The 25,660-nt window shown below is 46.7% G+C and overlaps 1 protein-coding gene and 1 long non-coding RNA gene across 3 annotated transcripts in view; one reads left to right on the forward strand and one right to left on the reverse strand.

The window, feature by feature from the left end:
• Positions 1-25,660, forward strand: part of CYB5B (cytochrome b5 type B) — a 112,961-nt gene that overhangs the window by 52,180 nt on the left and 35,121 nt on the right. The window contains exons 4-5 of one of the 2 annotated variants that reach the window (XR_013410877.1): positions 18,967-19,773; positions 20,181-20,275. The exons of the other annotated variant lie outside the window; for it this stretch is intronic. The gene's annotated coding sequence lies outside the window, so the exon portion shown is untranslated. Of the gene's footprint in view, positions 1-18,966; positions 19,774-20,180; positions 20,276-25,660 lie in introns of those variants that run through there. 2 annotated transcript variants of the gene reach the window in all.
• Positions 21,092-24,924, reverse strand: LOC144337716 (uncharacterized). The gene is made up of 2 exons (XR_013411150.1): positions 24,707-24,924; positions 21,092-23,670 (listed from the first exon to the last, which is right to left on the reverse strand). It is a non-coding gene; the product is annotated as an uncharacterized LOC144337716 (long non-coding RNA).

A 25,660-nucleotide genomic window follows, 5' to 3' on the forward strand; every position in this document is an offset into this window, starting at 1 on the left:
GCTCAGTCTCCTGAGTAGCTGGGACTACTGATGTGCACCATCACAGCTGCTAATTAAAACAAATTTTTTTTGTACAGACAGTGTCTTGCTATGTTGCCTAGAATGGTCTCGAATTTCTGGGCTCAAACAATCCTGCCTTGGCCTCCAAAAAATGCTGAGATTATAAGCATAAGCCACCGTGACTTTTTTTCTTTTTCTTTTTTTGAGATAAAGTTTTGCTCTTGTTGCCCAGGCTGGAGTGCGATGGTATGATCTCGGCTCACTGCAACCTCTGCCTCCCAGGTTCAAGCGATTTTCCCATCTCAACCTCCCGTGTAGCTGGGACTACAGGTGCACGCCACTACGCCCAGCTAATTTTTGTATTTTTAGTAGAGATGGGGTTTGGCCATGTTGGCCAGACTGGTCTTGAACTCCTGGCCTCAGCTAATCCACCTGTGTCAGCCTCCCAACGTGCTGGGATTATAGATGTGAGCCACCGTGCCTGGCCACAACCATGCTTTTAATGGTGGCAATTTTTAATTGAAAAATTGGGCTTTTAATGTGAAAGGATATTCAAACATCTAGGGCAACTGAATGGCTATTGAATATTATTGAGGTGACTGAAGGGACCTGGAGTCTTTGACTTGCACACCTTGCAGCATTTAGGGGACATGCCCCGTGTGCACTGCATGTCATCATGTGATTTGCAAAGAGGGGAGACTTGTCCTAAATTGGACTGAAACATGATGTCCCATGCTTAACATAACTGGTAACAGACACTATCCCAATAATTTAAAAAACATATGTTTATAACTCAGTACCCAAAGAGGCAATTGAGACAGGAAGGATCGTTGACGTTCAGAGGAGCAAGAGCAAGAGCTGCTGTGTTTATTTTGCCACGGTCAATTTATTCTTTCATCAAAGAGTTACTTTCTTCCCTCTAACCCTGAATCTCCAACAGTATGTTTAGCCACATACCTCCCCTGTTTATAACTCTTGTTACCATTTAGTAATGTAAAGCATGTTTATAAAGAAAAGCAGACACTTTCCATTTAATTACATGACTTTCACTGGGGAGCTTCGGAATGGACTTCTCCATGTCCATCCTACCCCAATGATAGGTCTAGGACATTGGGATAAAGTCTAGGACATTGGGATAATCCCAGCCCCTGGTCTGACTGGTTGTACATGTGACCCTGTTCTCACCAATGGACTGTGAGGGGCTGTCTGCAGAGGGACCTCTGGGAGAAGTTTCATCTCCAAAGACAGAGCCACAAGAAAGAGCATCGATGGCTGTTCTACCACCAGCCAGAGCAGGAAGCAAACAGCAAGGATGGCCAAGGCAGGAGGTGGAAAGAACATGGGTCTCTGTTGACTCAAGCTGCTCACTCAATTAACCCTGCAGCAGGGCTTCCATTTATGTGGAGATCATAAATTTTCTTGTTGTTTAAGCCACTTGAGTTGAGGTTTCTATTACTTGCAGCTGGAAGCATCCTCGCTGATAAACTATTCCTAAGAGGAATGACTCATGGGCAAGCAATCCTCCCAGCTTCTGATTAACTCTGGCCTCCAGAGATAATTATCTGGGCCATCAGATATATAAAAATATGGAGGTCAGAATATTAAAATTATAATGGTTACCTTTAGGGAGAGGGTGGAGACAGTGACTGAGAGGGGCTTCTGGAATGCCAGTAAATTCTTGATCTGGGTGGTGGTTATAGGAGTGAGTTTACTTTAGGGTAAATTCACTGAGCTGTGTGCTTAGGATTTGTGTGTTTTTTGGTAAGTTCTACGTCAATTTAAAAAGTTTATTTTTAAAATACCGTATTGTAACCAGACCTCCAAACAAACTGTTTATATCTTGCCTGGAAGGATATGGATGGCATGTTGTGGTCGTTTTACCAGGCAGTCAAATGAAGCAGTAGGTTCTGCTTTCTTTCATAAACTCCCAGAAGCTCATTGTAAAGCTTTCCTTTCACTAGTGTGTGGCGCAACCCACGCTTATCTCAGCCAAAATGTTTTCCCTTTTGGTTTAGATGGAAGGGCCTCAAAGCCTTGCCAGTGAACAACTTCATCATTTTTAGAACCCAGTCATAATTCATATGAAAAACCAGAATAAAAATTAATGGACTGGCATCGGTCCTTGGAGAACTTTGTCCAGCAACATTTTGAGAGAAAGAGATTTTATTTATGGGAGGAAAACTCCAAAGAAATCACTGGACTTAGAAGAAATCAACTATAAACTTTATGCTGTCTAGGTTATTAGACCTCTAGTTTTTATGTATGTATGTATGTATTTATAGAGACTGGGTCTCACTCTGTCACCCAGACTGGAGTGCAGTGGCGTGATCATGGCTCCCTGTAGCCTCAGTCTTCTGTGATCCTCCTGCCTCAGGCTCCACTAATTTTCTTTAGTTGGATTTCCTCTAGTAGAGCCAGGTCTTTCTTCAGATACTTTCGTCCCCAAAGCCCATATATTCTTCCATAAACAACAAAATATATTACATCTCTTCCTCCATGAACTAGAGGTCTTGCTGGGAGTGGTGACTCATGTCTGTGAGCCCAGTATGTTGGGAGGCTGAGGTAAGAGGATCACTTGAGCCCCAGAGTTCGAGGCCAGCCTGGGCAACATAGCCAGACCCCATCGCTATATATATATATATATATATATATATATATATATATATATAAAAACTGGGCATGGTGTTGTGTGCCTGTAGTCCCAGCTACTCGGGACACTGAGGCAGGAGGATCACTTGATCCAGGAGTTCGAGACCAGCCTGGCTGAGGCAGGAGGATCACTTGAGCCGAGATCGCACCGCTACACTCCAGTCTGGGTGACAGAGCGAGACTCTGTCTCAAAAAAACAAAAACAAAAGCCTTTCAGAATAGGGCATAAGTAGGTAAGTACCTATATACAGTTATGAGTCATTCAGGATAAACCCCCATGTATCCGTCACCCAGGACAAGAACTAGAACACTGGCTACAGCCTGGAAGACTTTCTTGTGCCCCTCTCTGACATGTCTTCCTTTCTCCCTGCCAGAGACAACCAATATCCTGGTTTTTTGGTTATAATGTTTTTTTTAATAGTTTTTCTACCTACACATGCAATCTTAAACCACGCGATTTAGTTTTGCTTGTTCTGGAACTTTGTATAAATGAAATCATAATGTAGGTATTCTCTTATGATGTGTTTCTTTCAATGCTATGTTTGTGAGATTCACCCACGCTGTTATGTGTACTGTCATTTTTTTTTTTTTGATGCATTGTCCACAATGTATTTATCTAATCTACTGTTTTGTTTTTTGTTTTTTGTTTTTGAGATGGAGTCTTACTCTGTCGGCCAGGCTGGAGTGCAGTAGTACAATCTCAGCTCACTGCAACCTCCACAACCTGGGTTCAAGCGGTTCTCCTGCCTCAGCCTCCCAAGTAGCTGGGACAGCAAGTGAGCACCACCATGCCCGGCTAATTTTTTTTAAATTATTTATTTATTTATTTTTATTTTTAGTAGAGACGGGGTTTTGCCATGTTGGCCAAGCTGTTCTCAAACTCCTGACCTCAGGTGACCCATCTGCCTTGGCCTCCCGAAGTGCTGGGATTACGGGTGTGAGCCGCCATGCCACGACACGCAGTTCAGTCTACTGTTAAAGGACAATAGGTCATTGTCTTTTTTTTTTTCCCCAACACTGCTACTATGAACATTACTGCACTTATAGTCTGGTTTGTATGTGCAAGAATGTCGCCTGGATGTATACCTTGGAGTGGACCTGCAGTGTTTGAGACTTCCTTGGATTCACATCCTTGTCTGTTTGGGTTCTTTTCCATGCAGATGCCAATAACTGGGACCACAGGATAAAGAAAGTACTGGGTAGCCCCATGGAAAACACAGTATCCTTCCTCAAAAAGTTAAACATAGAGTTACCATGTGACCCAGCAATTCCGCTCTTAGATATGTACCCAAGAGTACTGAAAACATGTTCACACAAAAACAAGTATGCCGATGTTCATAGCACCTTACTCATAATAGCCCAAAGGCACGGAAATGACCCAAACGTCTATCACCTGATGAATGGGTAAACAAAATGTGTTGTCTCTATATGCTGGAGTGTTATTCAGCTATAAAAAGGAGTCAAGTATTGATACATCCCACACCATGGGTGACCCTTAAGAATATTGTGCTTAAGTGAAGGAAGCTGGACACAAATGACCACATACTCTACCTTCCATTTGAACAAAAAGTCCAAAATAAGCAAGTTCCCAGAGACAGAAGGTAGATAAGTTGTTTCCGGGTGCAGGGGGAGGGGAGATGTGGGGAGTAACTGCCAAAGGGCACAGAGTACCTTTTTGAAGGGATGAAATTAGACAGTGGTAATGGTCTCATCTCATATGTTCGTGAATACACTGAAAAACACTGGATTGTATACTTTAAAAGGGTGAATTTTGTGGTGCATAAATTCTTTTTTTTTTTTTTTTTTTTTTTTGAGACGGAGTCCTGCTCTGTCATCCAGACAGGAGTGCAATGATGTGATCTCAGCTCACTGCAACCTCTACCTCCTGGGCTCCCACCTCAGCCTCCTGAGTGGTTGGGACTACAGGCATACATCACCACGCCAAGACAAGTTTTGTATTTTTAGTAGAGACAGGGTTTCCCCATGTTGGCCAGGCTGGTCTCAAACTCCTGACCTCAAGTGATCCACCTGCCTTGGCCTCCCAAAATGCTGGGATTACAGGCGTGAGCCAGCACACCCGACCCATAAATTTTATCTTAATAAAAATGTAAATAAAAGCACAGTATCTTTATCATTGATTTACATATTCAAAATACATGCATTAAGTACCTAAGACATGCCAGACATTCCCCAGCACATTGCTGGGAAACACTGTACGAGTCAGACATGGCCCCAGTATTGGTCAGAACCATCCCCAGCGTCCTGGCAGGTAACAAATGGCACATTCAAAAGGGGTCATTAGGAGAGTTTCATGAAGGAACGTTTGCAGCCATGTGTGCAGGGCAGAGGGAAACTCTGGCTGAAGGCATGGGGAAGCATTTCAGGGATGGTAACACATGGCAGCTCTTACTGCCCAGACAGGCAAGGGGAGAAAGTGGTTACCAGAGCCTGGTAAGGGCTGCAGCAGAGGGAACGGGCAGGAACCACAGCAGGGAGGGAGCTGCCCTGGCCTCATTGTCCTCCACTCTCTCATCTCCTACTTGTACCTCCCCTTAGGAGACACAAACCAGAAGCCTTTGGAGTTGGGAGCTTGGGGATCCTCCGTGGATGGGAACTGTGCATGGCTGACACAGGAGTCTGCAGAGAGGCCCGGGGCACGGTCCCTATTGGTCAGCCTCCTGAGCTGTAGGCAGGAGGGAAGAGGGCTGAAGAGTGAATTGAAAGAAGCAAACACAGTATATCCAGCTGTTCCGATCCTTGTGGACTCTACTTTTTTATTTTTTATTTTTATTTTTTGAGCAGAGTCTTGCTCTGCCACCTAGGCTGGAGTGCAGTGGCATGATCACGGCTCACTGCAACCTTGACCTCCTGGGCTCAAGCAATCCTCCCACCCCAGCCTCCCGAGTAGCTGGGACTACAGGCGCATGCCACCACTTCAGGCTAATTTTTAAATTTTCTTTTTTGTAGAGACAGGGTCTCACTATATTGGCTAGGCTGGTCTCAAACCCCTGGGCTCAAGCAATCCTCCAAAGTGCTGGGACTACATGCGTGAGCCCCTGTGCCCAGCCAACTCTACATTTTAAGTGAGGAGACAGACAGAAAAATGAAATAATTACAGAATGTGATCAATAAACAGGCTGGCATGAAGCAGGGTATCTTGGTGTGTGGGTGGGTGATGGAGTCGCTTCAGATCTGGTGCCTGGGAGGATCTTTCCAAGGAGGAGGTGCTGCTTCAGCTGGGACCTGAAAGATGAGCCCCTGGGTGATGAAGGCACTGTTTATTGAGATGAGAAAGCTTGGTGGAGAAACAGATTTGGGGAAGGAAACCAGGAATCCCCTGGTTTCCTGTAAAGATAGGACATATATGCAAACACAGAAAAACAACAACTCCAGGCCGAGTGAGAATCCCTGGGGCTCCCGGAGAGGCTGAGCTGGAGCGGATGGCTGTGAGCTGACACCCAGGGCCTGCCTCTCGGAAGCCAGGACATGTGTGGACTGCGCCCTCCCTGGAGGTTACACGGAGTGCTGGCGCAGCACGCTGGCTCCGGTCCCTCCCGCTTGCTCTCAGGGCTCCTTCCAGCATTTATTGGGACCTTTGCCATGTCCTAGGTCCTTCTCTTACAAAGGCAAGAAGGGCCAGGCGAAGGGAGTGTTTGCCGAAAACCAAATGTGACACAACCTTAACTATAGGCAGGTGCTCTGATCTGATAGCACGGGTGGCCCCAGGGAGAAACATGGACTTGTCATCCATGAAGGGTCCAAAAATCTACTTAGAAAAACACTGAGGCCCATGATTAATACTGAGGTGCCTGGAGCACCAAGAGAGAAAAGCAGGCCCAACATCCTGGCTGGAGCAAAGTCAAGAGAGCAGGAGACAAGGCAGCAGCCAGCACAGGGCTCCTCCCGCGATGGGTCTTCGCGGCATCTCTGTCCCGGCATTAGCCGGGGCCCACCTTCAGGTGCTTCCAGCCCACTCGACTCAGCACATCGCTGTATTTTCTTCCATCGAGATCTCTCCCCACTGGCTCCTTGCCCAGCCAGTTGCCCACAGACTGGAAAACAAAAGCTCACTGCCTTCCCTGGAGACCTGGGCTTAAGGGATGGGCCTTGGGCAGGCTGGGCGGATGCTCTGTTGATTTTTTTTTTCCAAGTGCAGAGAATGTGACAGCCAATTCCTGTTGGAAGTGGCTTTTGTTTTCTTTGGAGCATGAAGCACTTTTCCTTTCTCGTGATTGTTTCAGTGCAGGTCATGTTTAGGATGGAGATGATTTGCTAGCCTAATTGCATGCCTTCCCGAACTGTGGTTCTTAACCTTTTGGGACACAGATAGTGTTGCAACCCTGATAAAAAACTACAGACCAGTTCTCTAAAACACACACACACACACACACACACACACACACACTCTCACACACTCACACATGTAAATGCCCCAAGTTAAATTTTTATTTGTTACATTTTATTTAAACTTTAAAAAATTTAAAAAAATAGGCCAGGCATGGTGGCTCACGTCTGTAATCCCAGCACTTTGGGAGGCCGATGCGGGTGGATCACCTGAGGTCAGGTGTTCGAAACCAGCCTGGCCAACATGGCGAAACCCCGTCTCTACCAAAAAATTCAAAAAGTAGCTGGGTGCGGTGGCAGGTGCTTGTAATCCCAGTTACTCGGGAGGCTGAGGCAGGAGAATCATTTGAACCTGGAAGGCAGAGGTTGCAGTGAGCCAAGATTGTGCCATTGCAATCCTGGGCAACACAGCAAGACTCCATCTCAAAAAAAAATTTTTTTTTTAAATAGAGATGGGTGTCTCACTATGTTGACCAGGCTAGTCTCTAACTCGTGGTCTTAAGTGATCTTCCCATCTCGGCCTCCCAAAGTGCTGGGATTATAGGTGAGAGCCACTGTGCCTGGCCCCAGATTAAACATTTAATATCAACCCTAGCAGATTAAGATCCCTTGGGTTAAGGCAGTAAGTCCTTCCTGCTCTCTTCATCACCCCTAATCCCCACCCTCACACCAGCTTTCTGTTCACTCTAGATCTTAAAATTCCTCTTCTTTAGCACTCTGCAGGGGCCAGCATTTCTTGCCTGGCTCCTGCCAGAATTAATCCCATGTGTCCAGCCCGCTGAGGAGCACAAGCTCTTACTAGCTCTGGCTGCCTCTGGTTGAAGGGTCCAATCCAGTAGCATGCCTATTTTTCAGTAGAATGTTCCGGTGAGATTTGTACAATCTTTGTCTTATCCATGCCTCTTTCTGATGGAGGGGCCAGGCAGTGCGAGTCTTGGCAGATTAAAGAAGAGGTGGCACAGCTTTGGATGAGACTCTAGGGAGACAGGCGTTGTCTGGTTTTCCAGAAGCAACTCACTTTGCCAAAAATACCAAAAATAAAATGACTGTCTAGACACTTACATGTTAGAAGCTCTCATACGAAGACAGACTTGATCCTGAAGGTCATTGACTCAGGCATCAATGACGAGTCAAAGGGGCTCGATTAAATAAACACATATTGTGTGCCTGCCATGTGCCAGATAGAATTCTAGAAACCGGGGTTACCTGGTGAATAACACATACATGGTTCCAGAGGATTTTAGGTAGCAACAAGTGCAAGAATGAACATAAAATAAGGTGACATGATGGATGTGATGGTGGCAGGAACATGATCAGAGATGTCCCTAAGAAGGCAGGATTGGAGCTGAAACCTTCGTTTGGAGAAGGAGGGCTGCAGACAGAGTAAAGAGCTGCTGCAAAGGTTCTGGGCCTGGAACAAGCTGGTTTGCTTGAGGAACAGAAGGAACATGTGTGGCCGGCGTAGAGTGAGGTGGGGGAGATGAGACATGAGAGGGGAGAGGTAGGCGAAGCGAGGTCACGGTGGGCTTTGCTTGCCATAGGAAGGAGTTGGGATTTTATTGCAAGGGTGATGGGAAAACAATGGAGAATGTAGAGTGGAAACTATTTGCATTTTTGTTTATCTATTTATTTTTTTTGAGACAGAGTCTTGCTCTGTTGCCCAGGCTGGAGTGCACTGGTGTGGTCTTGGCTCACTGCAACCTCTGCTTCCCGGGTTCAAGTGATTCTCCTGCCTCAGCCTCCTGAGTAGCTGGGACTACAGGCATGTGCCACCATGCCTGGCTATTTTATTTTTAGTAGAGATGGGATTTCATCATGTTGGCCAGGCTAGTCTCGAACTCCTAATCTCAGGCGATCCACCCTCCTCGGCCTCCCAAAGTGCTGGAATTACAGGTGTGAGCCACTGTGTCCGGCCCTATTTGCATTTTTAGAACTGATGTCTGTGGAAAGGAGCATAATTTTGGGAGCAAAAATGGAAGCGGGGGACCTGTGAGAGGCTGATTAGTGGTCCAGGTGAGTGGGGTCATGGTGCCTCAAACCTGTTTGGCGGCACTACAGATAGAGAGACAGTGGACTGTTTTCCAGGTGAACACACCTGGTGCAGACAATTTTCTTTGTAATATAATATGTTGCAAATGCACAGTGGTTAAGGCCCCATAGAAACTGCAGCTTAATGCATTTTAGCAGCACCAAAGTTAGAGTCTCTGCTCATGACACAGTCTCCTATTCTTGCCCTTCCAGAAAAACAAAAACGATTAAAATCCTCCTTAAGAGACGGTGGCTTGGCTGATCTTGTCCCTGCAGAAAGTTAACCTCCTTGGCAGGCAGGAGGAGAAAAGAAGAGCTGACATGTGTTAAGTGCCAACTGCATACCTCAATCTCATCTGATCTCACAGTAACCCTACGAAGTGCAAATTATTAGCCTCACTTATTTATTTTTTTCTTTCTTTTTTTGAGATGAGGAAACTGAAGTTCAGAGAGGTTAAGTAAATTGCCCAAGGTCACATAGCTAACAAGTGATAACTGGGATCCAAACCCACATCGGTCTGATTCTTTCCACATCATCCCTGGCTGGTGGGACCAGTTCAGCATATTGAGGAGACCTTAATCATCTCTAGGCTCTGGGGGTTTTAGCTACTCCTTGGTTTGGGGGTCCACTGACTTTTTCAGGCCATGGGAGTGAAAAGAAAAGGCTGAAGGGGCATAGGGGAACTTTTTGGAATAACAGAGAGGTTTCATATTTTGATTGGGGTGGTGGTGGCCTGGGTATATGTTTTAAAAACCATCGAACTCTACATTTAAGTGGGTGGATTTTATCGCATATAAATTAGATCTCAATACGTGGACAGCCCTCTACATTTTTTTACTGAGAAACAATTCACATTCCACAAATTTCACCCTTTTAAAGTTTACAATTCAGTGGTTTTTAGTGTATTCACAGAGATACCATCTAATTCCACTGATTCCAGGATATTTTCATAACTTCAAAAAGGAACTCTGTACTGTATCCATTAACAGTCACTCCTCATTCCCCAACCCGGGCCCCTGACGATCACTGATGTCTTTCTGTCTCTAAGGATTTCTATATTCTGGTCCAGTGGGCCCAGGAGCACAAATGTTGAAGCTCAGCCAGTTACTGGGCCTCCGTGAGGGGACAGGCCCACTACCTTCCTGCACAAAGTTCTGAACTGGAGGGTCTCCATTTGATCCAGGTGCTGGGTGGTGAATTTCAAGAGCATCAGAGACATCTGAAGCTGACTCAGCACCTGTGTCCCTGCCTCCCTCCCCTGCCCACCCCAGATCCATGCAGGCTCTGGAAGTGCACCTCACTCACTCTGCTCCCCTGCCTGTGGAAGGCATGAGCAATGATGCACCTAGCAAAGGAGTGGAGAGTGGGCCTCCAAGGTCAACGTGGCAAACCCATCACAGAAATGCAGGGGAGTTAAGGACGGTTTAGGAATGCATCCAGCAAGGTCAGGCTGGAAGAGAGTTTGGAGGGCAAAGGAGAGGAGTAAGTAAAAGTGTTGTTATGCCAGATGCCGTGGCTCCCGCCTATAATCCCAGCACTTAGGAGGCCAGGGAGGGAGGATTGAGTGTGAAACTAGCTTGAACAACATAGCAAGACCCCATTCTCCACAAAAAAGGAAAAAACAAAAACAACAATAATTTGTTTTTACTGGCTGCCTGGAGGAGAGAGGAACCTGTAGGTGACTCCTTCTGACAACCTGTAGGTGCGCGCCTTTCTCAGGTCACCCCCACGCCTTGGAAAGATGCAAGCAAGGAGATACCGGAGGCAGGAGGAGGGCCAGGAGGAACAGCCCCTGCCAGGTCAGTGAGGCAACCCCGCCCCCACACCTGGCTGGCAACATGGGTGGATCGACTAGACCCACTGACGCCAGCTCCGCCGTCACCTGGAAACAGCCTGACACAGGGGTTTCTTTTTTTTTTTTTTTTTTTTGAGACGGAGTCTCACGCTGTTGCCCAGGCTGGAGTGCAGTGGCGCGATCTCGGCTCACTGCAAGCTCCGCCTCCCGGGTTCCCGCCATTCTCCTGCCTCAGCCTCCTGAGTAGCTGGGACTACAGGCGCCCGCCACCGCGCCCGGCTAATTTTTTTGTATTTTTAGTAGAGACGGGGTTTCACTGTGGTCTCGATCTCCTGACCTTGTGATCCGCCCGCCTCGGCCTCCCAAAGTGCTGGGATTACAGGCTTGAGCCACCGCGCCCGGCCGACACAGGGGTTTCAAAAGAGACGTGGAGGTGGCGTCAAGGACCGCCTGCAGTGTGAGAGAAAAAGGCCCTCCTTGTCCAGCCTTCATCAACAGGAAGAGAGGCAGGATTCTGGTGATTTCTAAAAGAACAAATGCACACAGACATGGTCAAATATCTAAGAGATGGTGCTATTGGCAAAAATCACAGTGCCCAGCACAGATATCTACGAACCCGCTTACATCATAAAGTTATTACGTGTGATTGTCTGTAACAGACCAAGTCTGGAAGGGTTCTCGAAAGCCTGTCAATAATAACCTTTAGGGAAAGGAATGTCACTGTCTACCTTTAGTTTTTATTTTTTTATTAAAAAATAAAAAACTGCTAAAAACAACTGTTAAAATAATTTAATTAACAACTGTATACTATTTATGTAATTTAAAATATGTGATATGGCCAGGCACACCAGCTCACGCCTGTAATTCCAACACTTTGGGAACCTGAGACGGGTGGATCACATGAGGCCAGGAGTTCAAGAACAGCCTGGCCAACATGGTGAAATCCCATCTCTACTAAAAATGCAAAAATTAGCTGGGTGTGGTGGTGCACGCCCGTAGTCCCAGCTGCTTGGGAGGCTGAGACAAGACAATCGCTTGAAATGGGCAGGCAGAGGTTGCAGTGAGCTGGGATCATGCCATTGCATTCCAGCCTGGGTGACAGAGTGAGACTCCATCTCCAAAAAAAAAAAGATATATTTCAACTGTTGTTTTTAATCTCCTTTTAAATAGGCAATACATTCACATGCAAAATCTCCCGTTCATTCTTGTTGTCTTTTGCCTAGACACTCCTTCCCCCTGCCGGAGGTAACTAATTTACTAATTACTGATGTATCCTTCTGGAATTTCTTTGTGCAAATGTAAGTAAATTTGTGTAGAGTTTCTTTCTTTCTTTTTTTTTTTTTTTAGACATGGGGGTCTTTCTGTTACCCAGTGCAGTGGTGTGATTGTAGCTGGCTGTAGCCTTGACCTCCTAGGCTCAAGCAACTGTCCTGTCTCAGCCTCCCAAGTTGCTGGAACTACAGTCACAAGCTAATTTTCAATTTTTTTTAGAAAGGGGGTCTCGTTCTGTTGCCCAGGTTGATCTCAAACTCCTGGCCTCAAGTGGTCCTCCCGCCTTGGCCTCCCAAAATGTTGAGATTATAGGTGTGAGCCACTGCACCTGGCAGAGTTTTAATACATCTCTATTGTGCTGTATCTCTAGGAAGAAAATTAGAATTCAAACCCAATGACCAGACATAAAGGTTCTGAAGAATTAAACATATCTACAGGTGGCTAGTGGGTATAAAGTACAACCTTTGTGAGGAAGGCTTTTAAACATTATATATATATATATATACACACACACACACACACACACACACATATGTATATATTTATTGATAAATACTCATTATAAAGGAGTCAAGAAATGCAACATAAAGAAAATCACTCCAAATCTGTCCAACTCAAACTAATAATGATTAGCATCAACTGAACATTATTCTGGACAAGTGCTGTCTGATAGAACTTTCTGTGATGATGGAAATGTTTTCTGTGCTGTCAATTATAGTAACTACTAGCTACATATGTTTATTGAACACTTGCAATGTGGTTAGTGAAACTGAAGAGCTGAATTTTTTATTTTTATTTTATGTATTTATTTTTATGTATTTATTTTTTTGAGACAGAGTTTCATTCTTGTCACCCAGACTGGAGTGCAATGGTGTGATCTTGGCTCTTTGCAACCTCCACTTCCTGGGTTCAAGTGATTCTCCTGTCTCACCCTCCTAAGGAGCTGGGATTACAGGCGTCCATCACCACCCCCGGCTAATTTTTGTATTTTTAGTAGAGATGGGATTTCGCCATGTTGGCCAGGCTGGTCTCGAACTCCTGACCTCAGGTGATCTCCCCACCTCAGTATTTTTATTTTTATTTTTATTATTTATTTATTTATTTATTTATTTTGAGATGGAGTCTTGCTCTTGTCCCCCAGGCTGGAGTGCAGTGGCGCAATCTCGGCTCACTGCAACTTCCACCTCCTGGGTTCAAGCGATTGCCCTGCCTCAGCCTTCCGAGTAGCTGGGACTACAGGTGCCCACCACCACGCCCGGCTAATTTTTGTATTTTTAGTAGAGACGGGGTTTCACCATGTTAGCCAGGATGATCTCGATCTCCTGACCTCGTGATCTGCCCTCCTTAGGCTCCCAAAGTTCTGGGATTACAGGCGTGAGCCATGGCGCCTGGCCCAGTTTAGGCCTTTTCTATGTATATGTGTGAGTGGAAGGATGTAAAGAAAGCTGGAGACAACCATTTTGGCACTGCCTCCCAAAAGCTTCACTGTGTGATTACTAATTAACCTAGGAGATTTAGGAATTATCCTAAAGAAATGCAGCCAGGTGCAATGGCTCACATTTTTAACCCCAGTGATCTGGGAGGCCAAGGCGGGAGGATAGCTTGAGGCCAGGAGTTTGAGACTAGCCTGGTCAACATAGACCCTGTCTCTACAAAAAATACAAAAATCAGCCAGGCACGGTGGTGTGTGCCTGTAATCCCAGCTACTCAGGGTGCTGAGGTGAGAGGATTGCTTGAGCCCAGGAGTTTGAGGCTATTGTGAGCTATGACCGCACCACTGCACTCCAGCCAGAGTGACAGAGCAAGACCCCCACTCTAAAGGAAAAAAGAAATGGTTATGACTTTGCTCAAAATCGAGCTCTGAAAGTGTTTATTAACACAAAAAAACTGGAACTTTGTAGGAAAATATTTACCAACGTGGGAATGCGTTCATACTGTTTATTAAGTGAAAGGCAGTTTACAGCCAGCTCACACCTGTAATCCCAACACTTCGGGAGGCCCAGGTAGAAAGATCGCTTGAGCTCAGGAGTTCAAGATGAGCCTGGGCAACATGATAAGACCCTGTCTCTTCAAAAATATAAAAAATTATCCAGGCATGGTGGTGAGCACCTGTGGTCCCAGCTACCCAGGGGGCTGAGGCGGGAGGATCGCTTGAGCCTGGGGAGGCGGAAATTGCAGTAACCCATGATTGCACCATAGCATCCCAGCCTGGGGGACATAGCAAGGCCCTGTCTCAAAAATAAAAAATAAAAAAAATAAGTGAAAAGAAGGTTACAAAGTAGGATGCTTTCACTAAAATGTAAATAGCCTAGAAAGATCTATTTCAAACTGCTCAGTCCATGGTAAGCACTCATTAAATATCAGCTAAATAATTGAGTGACTATTAATAAGAATTAGCACCGGGTGGCCAGGCATGGTGGCTCATGCCTGTAATACCAGCACTTTGGGAGGCCGAGGCGGGCAGATCACGAGGTCAAGAGATTGAGACCATCCTGGCCAACATGGTGAAATCCTGTCTCTACTAAAAATACAAAAATTAGCTGGGCGTGGTGGTGCACGCCTGTAGTCCCAACTACTCGGAAGGCTGAGGCAGGAGAATGGCTTGAATCCGGGAGGTGGAGGTTGCAGTAAGCCAAGATTGCGCCACTGCACTCCAGCCTGGGCGACAGAGCGAGATTCTGTCTCCAAAAAAAAAAAAAAAAGAAAGAAAGAAAGAATTAGCATCGGTTGGTAAAATTATGAGTGATTTTATATTTTCTTCTGCACCCTTATGTATGTTTTCTAACTTTCTATGGTGAACACATATACTTTTGTAATAAGAAAAAATATGTAGGAAGAAAGAAGTATAGTTGTTGTGTTGTAATATTTCAGAGCTGGAAGGAACTTTAGAGACAAAGACACACATGGCTAGTGAGAGGCCAAAACCCAGTTTCTGACAACACACAAACATCTTCCAGCGCCAAGGAGAAAATACTGTGTGATTGTCTCCTGGCCAGGACAAACTCTCTCGGTGTGGCAACTCAGGAGTGGATTTCAAGAGGGAAAAACAAACGGTATTAATGCTCCTCAACAAGATACAAAACATCATGAAAAATCTTACTACAACAAACCCAGGGCCATAATCTTTGCGCTAGTTGGGACTCCCTGCCCACAGGGCTCTCAGCTGTGGCACTAGCAGGGACACCCTCCAGGACTCTCCCTGTCCAGCCAGCATGGGAGAGAAGTCTCTGCCTCTTTCTCTCTTTTTTTTTTTTTTTGAGACGGAGTTTCACTCTGTCACCCAGGCTGGAGTGTAGTGGCGCAATTTCAGCTCACTGCAATTTCCACCTCCCAGGTTCAAGCAGTTCTCGTGTCTCAGCCTCCCAAGTAGTTGGGATTACAGGCACGCACCACCACACCTGGCTAATTTTTTTGTATTTTTAGTAGAGACAGGGTTTCACCATATTGGTCAGGATGGTCTCGAACTCCTGACCTCAGGTGATCCAGCTCCCAAAGTGCTGGGATTACAGGTGTGAGCCACTGCGCCCGGCCAGAAGTCTTTGTCTCTTGCAGGAAGAAGCCTGCTACTGGTTGTCCCCACATATTGGCTCTCCTTCAAAGCCTGTCCTTTTGCAAAATTCACAACTTAATCACTGTCTACCTCAGATGTCCTTTCTTTTTTTTCGGCATTTACCACTGGCTTACATGCTCAAGTTTGTATTTTATTTTTAGTTGTATTTTTTGAGGCAGGGTCTTGCTTTGTTGCCCAGGCTGGAGTGCAGTGCTGCAATCAGGACTCACTGCAGCCTCCTGGGCTCAAGTGATCCTCCCACCTCGGCCTCCCAAAGCACTGAGATTACAGGTGTGAGCCACCATTCCCGGCCCGTGTTTAACTTTGGAAATTGCTGTACTCTAGTCAATGAAACGCTTATTGACCTAACAGCTCTTAGTTCTGTGACTCAGTTAGTCTCATCAAACATTTTGGGTTTTTATTATTTTATATTTTTTCCTGGGGGCTTAGAGTCAAGTGCCCTGAATATACGCTCCCTCAAAAAAGTTTTGAGTGATGACAAGGTGCTAAGCACTGGTATTTAGGCTGGGCAGAATATCTACTGGGTATGAGGGGTCGTGCCTATAATCCCAGCACTTTGGAAGGCCGAGGCAGGAGGATTGCTTGAGCCCAGGAGTTGGAGGCTGCAGTGAGCTATGATTGTGTCACTGTACTCCAGCATGGTGACAGAGAGAGAGTCTGTGTCTAAAAAAAAAAAAAAAAAAAAAAAAAAAAAAAAAAAAATTAAGATATTTATCCAAGAGAAAAGTATATGTCCACAAAAAGACTTTCATGAAATGTGTTATCTGTTTATATCATAGCCAGGGTCCCAGCAGGTAATTCGAGAAGAGTTTAAAAAAGGGACTGTGCCCATCCTGGCTAACACGGTGAAACCCCGTCTCTACTAAAAAAATACAAAAACTAGCCGGGCGAGGTGGCGGGCGCCTGTAGTCCCAGCTACTCGGGAGGCTGAGGCAGGAGAATGGCGTGAACCCGGGAGGCGGAGCTTGCAGTGAGCTGAGATCCGGCCATTGCACTCCAGCCTGGGCAGCAGAGCGAGACTCCGTCTCAAAAAAAAAAAAAAAAAAGGGACTGTGCATAAGGGTGTGTTTGGTCTAGAGAAACCACCAAGGCTGCAACTTCCTTCCAAAGAGAAACATATATGGAAAAGGGTGGGGGGAGGGGCGGGTAGAAAGAGTAACTTTAAAGTGGGGAAACCTGACTCGACCTCGGCCAGGCGATCAAGGTCAACATCAAGGTCACAGATCATGTGGATTGTATGTACCCTTGATATGAAGGGATGAAACGGCGATTGACCTCTGTGGTCTTCCTCCCCCAAACCCTACTCTCGGTCTAATGGTGAGAAAACAATCAGACCAGTTCAAATAGAGGGGCCTATGACGTACCTGAGAAGTACTCCTCAAACCTGTCAAGGTGGTTGTGCATCAGAGGACACAGTTAATAATGTGAAAAGGCAACCTTTGGAATGTGAGAAAATATTTGCAAATCATACAGTCATGGCAATACAAAAATGTTTCAGTTCATGACTGAATAAAAAATGGTGGTCCCTTGAGATTATAACTTCTGAGTTAACTGAATATTTTTTAGAAATATACTTTCAGCTGGGCACGGTAGCTCACACCTGTAATCTCAGCACTTTGGGAGGCCAAGGCAGGCAGATCATGAGGTCAGGAGTTCAAGACCAGCCTGGCCAGCATGGTGAAACTCCATCTCTACTAAAAATACAAAAAAAAAAAAAAAAAAAAAAAATTAGCCAGACCTGGTGGCACATGCCTGTAGTCCCAGCTACAGCACTTTGGGAGGCTGAGGTTGGTGGATCACCTGAGGCCTGGAGTTCAAGACCAGCCTGGACAACATGGTGAAACCCTGTCTCTACTTAAAAAAAAAAAAAAAAAAGTCAGGCGTGGTGGTGGGCACCTGTAATCCCAGCTAGTTGGGAGGCTGAGGCAGGAGAATCACCTGAACCCAGAGGCGGAGGTTGCAGTGAACCAAGACTGCACCACTGCACTCCAGCCTGGGCGACTAGAGCGAAACTCCATCTCAAGAAAAAAAAGAAACCTGATATATGGTACTTAATATTGGCATTGCAGGTCCAGTAAGGGAAAGGACTGATATTCAGTACTGGTGCTGGGACACCTGGTTTTGCATAATACATATATGTAAATAAAAATATATATGCCATCTAGGTTTGTGTAAGTATACTCTGTGATGTTTGTACAGTGACAAAATTGCATAAGGACTCATTTCTCAGAACATATCCCCATCATTAAGTGACATAAGACTGTGTCTGATAAGGGGTGCATATCTAGAAAATGTAAGGAACTTCTACAACTCAGTAACAAAAATTAAACAACCTGATTAAAAAACAGACAAACGACTTGAGTAGACATTTCCCCAGTGAAGACAGAAAGATACACAAATGGCCAATAAAGACGCTCATCGCCCCAGTCACTGGGAAAATGCAAATCAAAACCACAAGATGCCACGTTGTACCCATTAAGATGGCTACCATCAAAAAACCCCAGAAAACTGCAAGTGTTGACAGGAGTGTGGAGACATTGGAACCCTTGTGCATTGTCCGTGGGAACGTTCAATGGCGCAGCCACTATGGAAAACGGTATGATGATTCCTCAAAAAATTAAAAACAGAAATACAATATGATCCAGCAATCCCATTTCTGAGTATACACCCCAAAGAAATGAAATCAGGGTCTCAAAGAGATGTTGGTACAACCATGTCCACAGCAGCACGATCCACAATGGCCAAAAGGTAGACGTCACCCTGGTGTCCATTCACAAATGAACAGATAAACAAAATGTGGTATATATCCATTCAGTGAAATGTTATTCAGCCTTAAAAAGAAAAGAAATTCTGATACACGCCATGACATGGATGAAACTTGAAGATGTTATGCAAGGTGAAATAACCTGGTCACAAAAAGACAAATATTATATAATTTCATTTATACGAGGTATCTAAAGTAGTCAAATGCATAGAAACATAAAGTAGAATGGTGGTGACCAGGAGCTTAGGGGAGGGGTCACGGGAACTTATTGTTTAATGGGTATAGAGTTTCTATTTTGCAAGATGCAAAAGTTCTGGAGATCTGACTCACAATGATGTAAATATACTTAACACAACTGAACTGTGCACTTAAAAGTGGTTAATTTTCATGTTACACGTATTTTACCACAATTTAAAACATTGTCAAGGTCATCGAAAACAAGGAAAGTGTGATAAATTGTCACAGCCAAGAGGAACCTAAAGATATGTGACAATGTGAGGCCGAAGTGGGCAGATCACTTGAGGCCAGGAGTTTGAGACCAGCCTGGCCAACATGGCAAAATCCCATCTCTACTAAAAATACAAAAATCAGCCAGGTGTGGTGGTGGGCGTGTGTAATCCCAGCTACTCGGGGGGCTGAGGAGGGAGAATCACTTGAACCTGAGAGGCAGAGGTTGCAGTGAGCCGAGATTGCTCCACTGCACTCCAGTCTAGGGGACAGAGCAAGACTTCATCTCAAAAAAAGGAAAAAAAAAGAGAGAGATGTGACAACACGATGTCCTAGAGTATCCTGATGGGACCTGGAACACAAACAGGGCATTAGGTAAACTAAGGCAATGTGAATAAAGTAGGGACTTCAGTTAATAATGATATATCAATATTGGTGCATTAATTATAACAAATGTATCCTATTAGTAGATGATGTTAATAGTAGAAATTGGAAATGGGTTACATGGAAACTCTGTATTACCTTCACAATTTTTCTGTAAATCTAAAAGGTCCTACAAAAGAAGGTCTATTTAAAAAGAATAGCTTAGGTCTTCCCCTCAAGGAACGTAGTGGCTGGTGGCATGAACTGGGAGTCTCCTGAGTTCAAACCCCGGCTCCACCACTACCCGGTTGTGGGCCCTTCGGGAGTGAAGTCACCTCCAGATGGTCAGTTTCTTCCTCTGGAAACTGAGGAGAATCCTAGGATCTACCTCATGGGGGCGCTGTGAGGATTGACTGCAAAGTGCGCGGCACCACTCCTGGCTGGTAGTAGATGCTGCTATTCCTGCAAGTTAGAAATAAAAGCAATAATAGAGTGGTTGAGAGTGTGCATTTTGGAGGAAGGCAGTCTGGATTCAAACTGTGGTTCTTTCAGTGACTATAAAATCTTGGACAAGTTGCTGGGCGTGAACCTCAGTTTACTTATCTATAAAATGGGATGCATGAGGCCTCCCCCAAAGGTGGTTGGAAGGATTGAAAGCTCAAGCCGCAGGCCGGGCGCGGTGGCTCACGTCTGTAATCCCAGCACTTTGGGAGGCCGAGGCGGGCGGATCACAAGGTCAGGAGATCGAGACCACGGTGAAACCCCGTCTCTACTAAAAATACAAAAAATTAGCCGGGCGCATCACAAGGTCAGGAGATCGAGACCACGGTGAAACCCCGTCTCTACTAAAAATACAAAAAATTAGCCGGGCGCGGTTGTGGGCGCCTGTAGTCCCAGCTACTCGGGAGGCTGAGGCAGGAGAATGGCGTGAACCCGGGAGGCGGAGCTTGCAGTGAGCCGAGATCGCGCCACTGCACTCCAGCCTGGGCAACAGAGCGAGACTCCGTCTCAAAAAAAAAAAAAAAAAAAAAAAAAAAGAAAGCTCAAGCCGCAAAGCCCCAGCACGATGTGTGTGCACGGGAAGCCCTTGATCAGCAGGAAATGTGCAAGGAAAGGAGACATGCAGGAAGAGTTGAGGAAGAGCAAATACAACTGCCTGGGCAGCTGGGCGTGGTGGCTCACGCCTGTAATCCCAGCACTTTGGGAGGCTGAGGTGGGCGGATCACGAGGTCATGAGATCGAGACCATCCTGGTCAACATGGTGAAACCCCGTCTGTACTAAAAATATAAAAATTAGCTGGGTGTGGTGGCGCGTGCCTGTAATGACCGCTACTCGGGAGGCTGAGGCAGGAGAATCACTTGAACCAGGGAGTCGGAGGTTACGGTGAGCCAGGATCGTGCCACTGCACTCCAGTCTGGCAACAGAGTGAAACTCCATCTCAAAAAACAACAACCTGCCTGGGTGTCTGAGAAGGCTTCCCTGAGGGGGTCACAGAGAGGCGCTTGCCCTGGTTTTTGCACTGAGGGTGTTGAGAGGCCGACCTCACAGTCCTCCAGAGACCTGTGGGACCTCCTCCTGGGCCCCAGGGTTCTCCCAGGTCCCTAGCATTGGAACATAGCCTCCGTCTGCTGCTTAGCCACTGTTCTGTCTGAACTGTGATTAGGCCCTTATCTCAGCCAGCTTTGCCCTGCTTGGCTGCCTGTCACATTCAATTCCTTGCCAGGGCATTCATCCTGCCCTGGTCGTGTGTGTCCCCAAGCACAAGGTTCCGGGACATGGGGCCTGGTCTTGATCTTCCTCAGTTCCCACAATCCCAAGCATGGTGTCTGGAACACAGCAGTGTCTCAGTACATGGCGGCTGAAGAGAATAAAATTAGTGAGAAACTAACTTCCAGCCCTTGCTGTAGTTGGATTCTGAGGCACTGAGAAACACCCACACACTTTCCCCTTTAAAAATACCTTCTCTCTCTGGACTCTCTTTAGCCCCAAATTCTATGATTAGAGCTTCATTTCTTTGTTTTCAGCCAAATCTGGACCCTGTACCTGATAAAAATGCAACATCCTATATCGGTCAGATTCCAGTGGGAAACAGAAGGCGCACTCAAAAACTCAACCGGGTTTAAATGGGTGGGGGGAAGAAAAAATAATAAAAATTAGTAAAAGAACTATTTACAGTGAGATGGATGGGACTAAAGGAATCTGCAGAGACAGTGAGGCATCCCTGGCCTTGCAACAGCAGGAAGCTGTTAGCACCCAGGGGCAGAAGAGTTCAAGGGCGCCCGGGAGAACAGCGCTATGGAGGAGCCGCCTTGAGGGGGATGGAGGCTGTGGAGACATACCCATTGCCCCCTATCCAGGCTGAAGCAGGTGGGAAATATCTCAATGGTGGTCTCCTCTTGCCCTCAGATCTCCTGGCAGAGCCCCCTATTGACTGAACCCAACAGGAAGCCAGAGGGTGAGGAGGTCCCCAAAGGTCAGCCTCCCAGGGTCAGAGAAGAGCAGAAAATAGATCTGGGGTTGGAAGAGGGGAACAAACCAAGAATAACAAGGCTTCAGAGGTGATGTAATTCCATCTTATCAATCATTTACAATTCAGTGCAGATAAAGACATCAGATCTGATATGGTTTGACTGTGTCCCCACCTGAATCTCATCTTGAATTGTAGCTCCCGAAATTCCCACCTGTCATGGGGAGGGACCTGGTGGGAGGTAACTGAATCACGGGGTGGGTCTTTCTTGTGCTGTTCTTTGCCCTGCAGTTCTGGTGAATAAGCCTCACAGGATCTAAGGGTTATATAAAGGGTTTCCCCTTTCGCTTGGTTGTTATTCTCTCTTTTGCTTGCTGCCGTGTAAGACGCCCCTTTGCTCTTCCTTCCCGTTCCGCCATGATTGGGAGGCCTCCCTAGCCATGTGGAACTGTGAGTCAATTAAACTTCTTTCCTTTATAATTACCCAGTCTTGGGTATGGCTTTCTCAGCAGTGTGAGAACAGACTAATACAGATCCTGTGAGGAAGAGAGGCAAAGGAGATTGGGGACCAGGGTCCTGAAGAGTTACAATGAACAGAGTGTCACTGACTGGAGAAAAGGTGCCTCCCCTCCTCCACCTCCCCCAAAACAAAGACAAACCTTGCCTGTTTCTAGTGGTGGCTCTGGAATTTCCTTATGGGGAAGATCTGAGGGTGGCATCTGGATGACAGGGAAGCCACCACTGCGTAGCAAACCTGGGGTGTCACTTAGATTTGAGTAGCATGGGTGGAGGGTACTGAGGAGGATTAGTAGGACCACTAAGTCTCTTCCCCACTTCAGCCATCTCTTCCCCTCCTCCTCCCACTAGCCCCGGCTCCTAAACAAAGCTTTCTCATTTCAAGACTTCTTGGAGCTAAAGTGATCTGTGATTGTGAGTCCTGGGAGACGTCCCTGACCACAGGAGCTCCCTCACCAAACCTCCCTTAGGACCAGTGGACACACTTTGTGGGAACAGCAGGGATGAGGCCAATTGTCTTTAAACCTGGTCCTGGGAAGGAGGAGGAAAAACGGGAGCAGTGGCTGGCTGAGGCTGTGTGAGTGACTTCCGGAAGATGAGGCAGAGGGAGGGAGGGATTCCTAGTGTGGAATGAGCCTCTCTTGTGGGTGGAGACAGGTCGGGATCATCTAGGGTCTCGCTACTCAAAGTGGGGTCTGGGGACCGGGAGTGTTGGCATCCCCAGCAAGCTCACTGGAAATGAAGACTGTCAGGCCCTCACCCCCGCATTGCCTGAATCAGGATTTGCAGTTCTTTGCAAGCTCCTCATGAGTTTCTTATGCATGTTAGAGTTTGAGAAGCACCCACTGCAGCGCCGCCTGCTCAGGTGAGCCTGTCTGCTCATTTCCCCTCTTGCACACCTGAGCTTTTTTTTCCCCCCCCTCAGAGACTTCTTCATTCCAGAAGGTCACTCAACAAACACTGAATCCATGCCTATCTCTGGAGATACAGATGTTAATAACAGAGAATTGAATAGGAAACTTCAACTCAGTGTGGGAAATGCTAACATAAGGATGGGAGTGTGGATCAGATAAGCAGGACAGGGGAAGGGCCCCCAACCTACAGTGGGGGTGGGGTGGCCAGGGAAAGCTCCCTGGAGCTTGGCCCTCTCCCTTCCTCCTGCCAGATCTTCCTTCCCAGACCCCACCCCGCGGCTCCTGCCAGCACTGCGCACTGGACCTGCACTCCCCTTCCCCAATTATTTCACTGTGTGTGTGATTGGGTTTCATGTCACCAACTCAACTGTTTTCTGATATCTTCTCATTCTAACACCTAGTAGCCCCTGAATTCTACATACGATGAATTGATGAGTGAATGAATGAGATTAAGTGCACCAGGTAACGATGAGACCCACTCCTTTTTCCCTATCATCTATCAGTCTGTGCTGTGCAGACCCCCCTTATCCATCTCTTTCTGTCTATGTATGATTTTTTTTTTTTTTTTTTTTGAGACGGAGTCTCGCTCTGTCGCCCAGGCTGGAGTGCAGTGGCCAGATCTCAGCTCACTGCAAGCTCCGCCTCCCAGGTTTACGCCATTCTCCTGCCTCAGTCTCCTGTGTAGCTGGGACTACAGGCGCCCGCCACCTCGCCCAGCTAGTTTTTTGTATTTTTTAGTAGAGACGGGGTTTCACCGTGTTAGCCAGGATGGTCTCGATCTCCTGACCTCGTGATCCACCCATCTCGGCCTCCCAAAGTGCTGGGATTACAGGCTTGAGCCACCGCGCCTGGCTATGTACGATTTTTAAAATACGAGTGTTTATTTCTTCATCAATAGGGTTTTAGAAGCAGCAGGTAGAGTGGGCTAGGAGACCTAACATAAGGAAGTGGTTAGGAGCCTAGACTCAAGCCAGACGCCTGGGTTCAAATCCTGGCTTCCTTTTTTACCAGGTGAGTGACTTTGGGCATGCCTCTATGCCTCAATTTCCATATCTGTCAAATGGGAATAATAACAGTACTATGCTCATAGGAGATTATTGGGCGGATTCCATGAGTTGCTGTCTGTAAAGCACATGGGACAGTGTTTGGTAAGCACTAAAAAAATGTTGGCCAGGTGCGGTGGCTCATGCCTGTAATCCCAGATCTTTGGGAAGCTGAGGCGGGCAGATCACTTGAGACCAAGAGTTTGAGACCAGCCTGGCAACATAGCAACACCCAGTATCTACAAAAAAGTACAAAAATTGGCTGGGCGCGGTGGCTCAAGCCTGTAATCCCAGCACTTTGGGAGGCCGAGACGGGCGGATCACGAGGTCAGGAGATCGAGACCATCCTGGCTAACACGGTGAAACCCCGTCTCTACTAAAAAACACACACACAAAAAAACTAGCCGGGCGAGGTGGTGGGCGCCTGTAGTCCCAGCTACTCGGGAGGCTGAGGCAGGAGAATGGTGTAAACCCGGGAGGCGGAGCTTGCAGTGAGCTGAGATCCGGCCACTGCACTCCAGCCTGGGTGACAGAGCAAGACTCCATCTCAAAAAAAAAAGTACAAAAATTAGCCAGGTATGGTAGTGCATGTCTGTAGTTCCAGCTACTTAGGAGGCTGGGGTGGGAGGATGGCTTGAGTCTGGGAGGTCAAGGCTCCAGTGAGCTGTGTTTGTGCCACTGCATTTCAGCCTGAGTGACAGAGACCCCGTCTTAAAAAGAAAAAAAGAAAAAAGAAAAAAAGAAAAAAAATGTTTGCTGTCAAGAATTTGCTATGGGGCTGAGTGCAGTGTTTCATGCCTGTAATCCCACACCTTGGGGAGGCCAAAGCAGGTGAATCATCTGAGGTCAGGAGTTCAAGACCAGCCTGGCCCACATGGTGAAACCTCATCTTTGATAAAAATATAAAAATTAGCTGGGTGTGGTGACACGTGCCTGTAGTCCCAGCTACTTGGGAGGCTGAGGCAGGAGAATCGCTTGAACCCGAGAGATGGAGGTTGCAGTGAGCCAAGATTGCACCATTGCACTCCAGCCTGGGTGACAAGAGCGAAACTCTGTCTCAAGAGAAAAGAAAGAATTTGCTATGGGCTAGGGCCTGAGATTCATTTGCCTGATGGCTGGGAATGAGGAGGGCGGAGAATATCATCTGTGAATAGTGTCCAGCTGATCTGACCCCTACACACCTGAGAGGAAGAGAAAGGGGTTTGTCCCCGGGAGGGGGCTGTGTGGGCTATGAGCTTGCCTGCGGCCATTAGAGTCCAGTAACCACTTTCATGGGAACTAGAAAGGCCTTCTTCTCCCATTGTGCTCATCTCCTTGGGGGCTCTGTGATTGCTTCTCTTGTCTGGGATCTCCCTGACCTCCTCCTCTTTGAAGCCCCTGGGCCTGGCGCCCTTTCCACTTCATCTCACTGCTAATTGGAAGGCAGCAGGTTGGCTCCCACAATGGTGATACTCAGTCTTGGCTGGCATTGAAACTGTTTTATAG

The sequence above is a fragment of the Macaca mulatta genome, chromosome 20, assembly GCF_049350105.2.
Source record: "Macaca mulatta isolate MMU2019108-1 chromosome 20, T2T-MMU8v2.0, whole genome shotgun sequence".
NCBI lineage: Eukaryota > Metazoa > Chordata > Mammalia > Primates > Cercopithecidae > Macaca > Macaca mulatta.